Source organism: Anolis carolinensis, chromosome 1 (genome assembly GCF_035594765.1).
Source record: "Anolis carolinensis isolate JA03-04 chromosome 1, rAnoCar3.1.pri, whole genome shotgun sequence".
Classification (NCBI taxonomy): domain Eukaryota; kingdom Metazoa; phylum Chordata; class Lepidosauria; order Squamata; family Dactyloidae; genus Anolis; species Anolis carolinensis.
In genome coordinates this window covers 362,633,960-362,640,656 of record NC_085841.1, presented here as the reverse complement: position 1 = coordinate 362,640,656, position 6,697 = coordinate 362,633,960, and the positions used below count along the sequence as shown (strand labels likewise).

At 38.4% G+C, this 6,697-nt stretch overlaps 1 long non-coding RNA gene across 1 annotated transcript in view; it reads left to right on the top strand.

The window, feature by feature from the left end:
• Positions 1 to 3,243: 3,243 nt before the first annotated feature.
• LOC134295617 (uncharacterized) overlaps positions 3,244 to 6,697 on the top strand; it is a 30,611-nt gene continuing 27,157 nt past the window's right edge. The window contains exon 1 of the long non-coding RNA XR_010002248.1: positions 3,244 to 3,759. This is a non-coding gene — a long non-coding RNA (uncharacterized LOC134295617). The remainder of the gene's footprint in view (positions 3,760 to 6,697) is intronic.

The following is a 6,697-nucleotide window of genomic DNA, read 5'->3' as shown; positions in this document are numbered from 1 at the left end:
ACTCTACTGTATATATCAAATGTGTATGAAAAATGTGTGCTTTTGTTATACATGCAAATATATATATCCTCCCCCCCCCCCCAACTGAATGTTTGAGCTGCATTTCAGAGCTTGTGCCAATCAAGGGATTTTTCCCGGCCTTGCAGTAGTGTAAACTCAGCTCAAGCGCAACCAGTTGGCGACAAGCACCTCATTCCCGGCAGACAGAAGCGCTTCCCAAGGCAGCTCTCGTTATTCGTCTGTGTCAATCAACCCCAGCTGGGTACTTCATTTTATATTTTCGGAGATATCACAACGGAGACCATCTTTTGTATGGCTCAGCCAGATTGCTATGGCAACCGCACGAGAGCCGAGTGGGTGGATTTCTGGTATATATGTGTGTGTGTGTGTGTTTTTAAAAAATGAGTCATTTGTTTAGTTATTTATTTTAGCTTCCTGAAAAACGTGATGCTTTTACTACATTTTTTATTTAATAAAGAAGGCTGAATTATTCAAAAATACAAATCTCAGGGATGCTAGATGTGCCAAAATGGGTTCTTGCAAAGAGCATGTTCCCAAACAATGATTAATGTTGGGTGGGATCTTTATAGAGATTTGGCACAAAAATCCTCCTGAGATTATGAATGGGTGATGGGGTGGAAGGGGGGCAAAGACCCCCATTAATTTGGATATATCTATATCTATAACATGCAAAGTATGAATGTTGGTTGGTTGGTTTGTACCACAAAGTATCCTCTGTGGCTTGATAATAATAATAATAATAATAATAATAATAATAACAACAACAACTTCAAAGACTCTGGCAGAAACCAGTACAGGTGGTCCCGGTGGTGATCAGCACATTGGTTGCCATTCCAAAAGATCTCAGCCAGCATTTGGAAACAATAGACATTGACAAAATCACGATCTGTCAACTGCAAAAGGCCACCCTACTGGGATCTGCATGCATCATCCGAAAATACATCACACAGTCCTAGACACTTGGGAAGTGTTCGACTTGTGGTTTTGTGATACGAAATCCAGCATATCTATCTTGTTTGCTGTGTCATAAATAATAATAATAATAATAATAATAATAATAATAATAATAATAATAATAATTTTATTTTTATATCCCACTCCCATCTCCCCAGAGGGGACTCGGGGCGGCTCACATGGGGACAAGCCCAGTTTCAACATACAATAAAATACTGCATAATTAAACCAATGTAAAACAGGTAAAATAGTATAAACATACAAACCAGAATAAAACATCAACATCAAAACATTAGAGTCTGAACATAATACTGATGGAGCTGGACAAACCTTGGCACATGTACCCTTCATGATTCAACTTAAAAGAATTGTGGGGTTTGAACTAAATAAAGCCACCCTTTTTGTGCCCAGGTATATGGGAAAGAAAATGAACACAGTGGATTGGCTGTGGCTGGGTGAAGTGGCCCTTTGTGATGTCACTGGAAAAGAAAAAGAGTGAAGCAAATTGCCTATTGCTAGGAGCCTCTGACCTAAAGTTGCACCTATCAAGTAGGAAATGTAGATACCACTAATGTGGGGAGACTAATTTAACTAATTTACGACACCATAAAAATAATCCAGCAGCATTTGGAATGAGGAAGTATCCAAGGACCCGGCGCCACAGTGAATAATGAAGCAACAGCTCCCCCTGTGGCCGGAATCGAGCATATTCTCAGGAAGCTGGAGAAGGTTAAATTGCCTCTGTGTCTCTGTCTCTATGTTCATATGGCATTGAATGTTTGCCATGTATGTGTACATTGTGAGTCCCCTTCGGGATGAGAAAGAAGGGCAGAATATAAATACAATAGAGTCTCACTTATCCAACACTCGCTTATCCAACGTTCTGGATTATCCAACGCATTTTTGTAGTCAATGTTTTCAATATATCATGATATTTTGGTGCGAAATTCGTAAATACAGTAATTACTACATAGCATTATTGTGTATTGAACTACTTTTTCTGCCAGATTTTGTGATGACTCATGGGCCATGTAGTCCCGTTCCTAGTACTACTGTGACAGATGAAGAGGAAAACTTGGGTTTCCCACCGTTTCTGCCAGATTTGGAGCCCTTGCACCTGCAAGATGTTTGCCCACAAGAAGTCAGCCAAACAAGCCTTGAGCAGAAATCTCCCCCATTTTCTCGCCGGGATTATTATAATCAAGATAGAGGCGCTCGAGAGGCGACTCGCCGGAGCGCCAGGATTGCTGCCAGACAATTAGCTGATTAAGTCTGTTTCCCTTGGGAAACTTTAAGGAGTCATGCATCTGGACACAATATAGGTTTCGTTTCTTGTTCCCCAGAGAAAGTGTTCCTTGGCGGGAAAACAAGATCCTATATAGGTGTTTGCCCGCAAAGAAATCCTTGCGGAGTCAATTCGTCGGCTTGAGGAGTGAGATCGTGTGTAGACTTCGTACTCCAGTTCCCAGTTCCCGGATCAAGTTTCCTGCCCAGCCTTGTACCATGGACTTCTATGGACTCAGTTCCTGAATCATGTTTGCCTTGTTTCAAGTTTGATCTTGCCAAGTTTCAAGTCTTGCCATGCCTTGCGTTTTAAACCACGGACCTTGCTTCTCAGTTTCAAGCCTTGTTTTCCAGTTTCCTTCGGATTTACCTTAAGCCTCAAAGACTATGGACAGTTCCCCACACTATTGCTTGCCAAATAGTGTGTGTTTCAGTGAAGTGGATTATAACTTTGGACTTTAATATCACATGTTGGAATTTGTTTTCCTGGACTATATTTGACTTTTCCTGAAAGGTCTACTTCTGAACTATATTCTACACTTGTTTTTATTGACTTTATATATTTCCTTAATAAAGATATTAGATAGATTCTGGTCTCTGTGCATGGTTATTGGTGTTCTGCAGCCTGGGTCCTGACAGATTTGTTGTATAACATGATGTTTTGGTGCTTAATTTGTAAAATCATAACCTAATTTGATGTTTAATAGGTTCCTCCTTAATCTCTCCTTATTATCCAACATATTCGCTTATCCAACGTTCTGCCGGCCCGTTTATGTTGGATAAGTGAGACTCTACTGTACTGTAAATAAAATACTGTAAATTGTGGAAGTTGAACTCCAAAACACTTGGAGGGCCCAGGTTTGCCCATGCCTGGTGTAGATGCAAGCCTTAGATTTTTAATATATTTGCATTTTGGGGGTATTTTTTATTACTTTTGTCTAGTTTCTCCCTCTCTTTATATCTTCAGACAAGCTTAGCAGCCTTCAGAACGGGAAAGCCTGCGTCTTTATGAGCGATGAAAGGCGACAGGCTCCCATTGTGTGCCCGGCTTTCTCTCCGTGGGGGCTGTGAAATCGCAGCAGGAGAAATCACACCGGCTCCCCTGGACTCAAGGGGAAAACAGCAGGGGATGAAGAAATACAAGCAGCAGGAGCCAATTAGGAAGCTCTGCAAACGGGCTTCTCCCAAGACGTGAGGAAGCCACAATGGGATGGGGACGATGGCAAATTGGAAAGGCTCCAGCCAAAGGGACCAACCAGGAGACATTCATTTTGTAAAAGCGAATCTCTATCTATCTATTGAAGAGACATAGGTCGGAATGATTGAAATCTATGCTATTTGCTTTTTTTTAAAAAAAAATCATTTTTATTGAAGACTTTTTAATACATAAATAATAAAAAAAAGAAAAAAGGAGAAAAAGGGGAGGAAAGAAACAAAGACAAAAACAGAAAGAAAGAAAAACGTGCAGGGAGGAACAGAGGTATGAGGAGGGTTTGTGAGGTAAGTTTCTTTGTTGGTAGAGATGTCATAAAGTTCCTTCCCACAATTCTTGATTTTTGAGGGGGGAATAATTACAGTTTTTTGAGGGAGGGGTGATTGCAGTTTCTGATCTGGGGGGTTTTCTCCTTCTTAGCTATTTTATTTTTAGTTTTGATCTTCCTCGGGTTTTCTAGCTCTTTTTTTCGCTACCTATGTTTGTATCTTTGCTTGCTTTTAGGTAATCTTCCAGATTTGACCAGTCTGTTTCTTTTATTGGTTTGCCTTGGTGGTTTCTCATCAAAAATGTTAGCCTATCCATGTTCTTTATCTCCCATATCTTCGTTGTCCATTGATCTGTGGTTGGTATCTGGGATGATCTCCATATTTTGGCAAAAACAATTCTTGCTCCTATAACCAGATAGTTTAGTATCTTTTCCTCGTTTTTGTTTAACTTCATGTTTGTTAGACCAAGGAGATATAGTTCTGGACTCATTTTAAGTTTCATTTTCATTATTTATTTGCTATTTGCTTTTGCTTAACAAATATATCCAACACGTTTGCGAATAGTACCGTATATACTCGAGTATGAGCCGACCCGAATATAAGCCGAGGCACCTAATTTTACCACAAAAAATTGGGAAAACTTATTGACTCGAGTGTCACACCTCAGGTTAGCTTCACCTTGCTGCATACACCAAACTGCACACAGGTTGAAGTCTTTTTAGTTTATTAGAAAATAGAAGATAAAAAGTTCTTTAAAAGCAAAGTTTCAAAAGATAACTGCAAGATAATCCAGGAAAACAAGAGCTTGCTTCTTGGTTGAACGAAAGTTGCTTTGACAAAGGTTTGTCTCCAAACACATTGCTTTAATACCCTTTGCAAAGCATGAAAGCATTTCTCTGGCCTCTAACCTCCCTCTTGTTTGCAATTCTCACACTCCTCCGAACCCTGAATTCCAAACGGTCAGCTCGATCCAAGGAGCCCATTTCACCAAGGTCAGCCTGCTCGTTAGTTTGCTGAGCCTCATTATCAGACTGAGAACTGTCCTACTTTCCCAAGTCCATTTGCACCTGGCCAGAGTCAGTATCATCAACATCATTCCTTGCTGTGGGAAAATGAACTGGCACTCCCTGTTCCTCATCTTCTACAACAGGGACATTTTGAACCTGAATCCCATCATCCTCATCAGAGTCAATCTGAGGTTCCAGCTGAGTCACAACATCAAGTATGAGAAGAGCGTGGGAAATGCAGTAGCTACTGATAAATTTCAAAAATAAAAATAAATATAGATACAGTAGTCTCACTTATCCAACCTTCGCTTATCCAACATTCTGTATTATCCAAAGGAGTCTGCCTTTTAATAGTCAATGTTTTTGTAGTCAATGTTTTCAATAGATTGCAATGTTTTGGTGCTATAAATAAATAAATAAATACAGAAATTACTACATAACGTTACCGTGTATTGAACTGCTTTTTCTATCAATTTGTTGTAAAATACAATGTTTTGATTCTTAATTTGTAAAATCATAATGTAATTTGATGTTTAATAGGCTTTTCCTTAATCCCTCCTAATTATCCAACATTTTTGCTTATCCAATGTTCTGCCGGCCCGTTTATGTTGGATAAGTGAGACTCTACCGTACCAATAAAATATTTTAAATAACTTTTATTAGATTTCCTACATATATTGATCCTTAAAAACACAATAGTAAAAATACAAAGTCCAAAAATAGGGTAGAAAAAAAAACTGGACTGAAAAAGGAGAGATAAAAACAACCAAAAAGAAAAGAGGGGAAGAAAAAAAAGAAAGAGGATAATAATAATAATAATAATAATAGAGAAAAATAATAAATGTAATAACAACAATAGTATCAGAATAAAATAATAAATGTAATAGTAATAATAACAGAGTAAAAAGAAATGAAATACAGTAGACTCTCACTTATCCAACATAAACGGGCCGGCAGAATGTTGGATAAGCGAATATGTTGAATAATAAGGAGGCATTAAGGAAAAGCCTATTAAACATCAAATTAGGTTATGATTTTACAAATTAAGCACCAAAACATCATGTTAGACAACAAATTTGGCAAAGTTCAATACGCAGTAATGCTATGTAGTAATTACTGTATTTATGAATTTAGCACCAAAATATCACGATATATTGAAAACATTGACTACAAAAATGAATTGGATAATCCAGAACGTTGGATAAGTGAGTGTTGGATAAGTGTGACTCTACTGTAATAACAATAATAACAGAGTAAAATAATAAATGTAATATTAATAATAGAGTAAAATAATAAATGTAATAACAACAATAATAGAGAAAAATAATAAATGTACCATATATATTTGATATAAGCTGATCCGAATATAAGTTGGCCAGAACCCTCACTCGGGTAATAATAATAATAATAATAATAATAATAATAATAATAATAATACTTTATTTATACCCCGCCCCCATCTCCCCAACGGGGACTCGGGGCGGCTTACATGGGGCCACGCCCAAACAATACAATATAAACAGCATATAAAAGAACAGCATAACACAATACAATAAACAATACAGTAAATAATATCCATTACAAAATAAAACAAGGAGACAATAAAAACAAGGGCAGACCACATGAACATTAAGTTAAAACTCAGGGTGAGAAAGACATAAAAATAAAAACCACAGCGAACAGGGGCATAAGGGAGTGGGGTATTCTGGAGGATAGATATTAGGGGGAGCAACGGAAAAGAAATATAAAATGGTTACTCTCCAAAAGCGCAGCGAAAGAGCCATGTTTTCAAGTCTTTCTTGAAGGCTGCTAGTGTGGGGGCTTGCCTAATCTCCGCGGGCAGAGAATTCCACAATCGGGGGGCCACAGCAGAAAAGGCCCTCTCCCTTGTTCCCACAAGGCGGGTCTGGGATATCGGGAGTGGGGACAGGAGAGCTTCCCCTGATGAG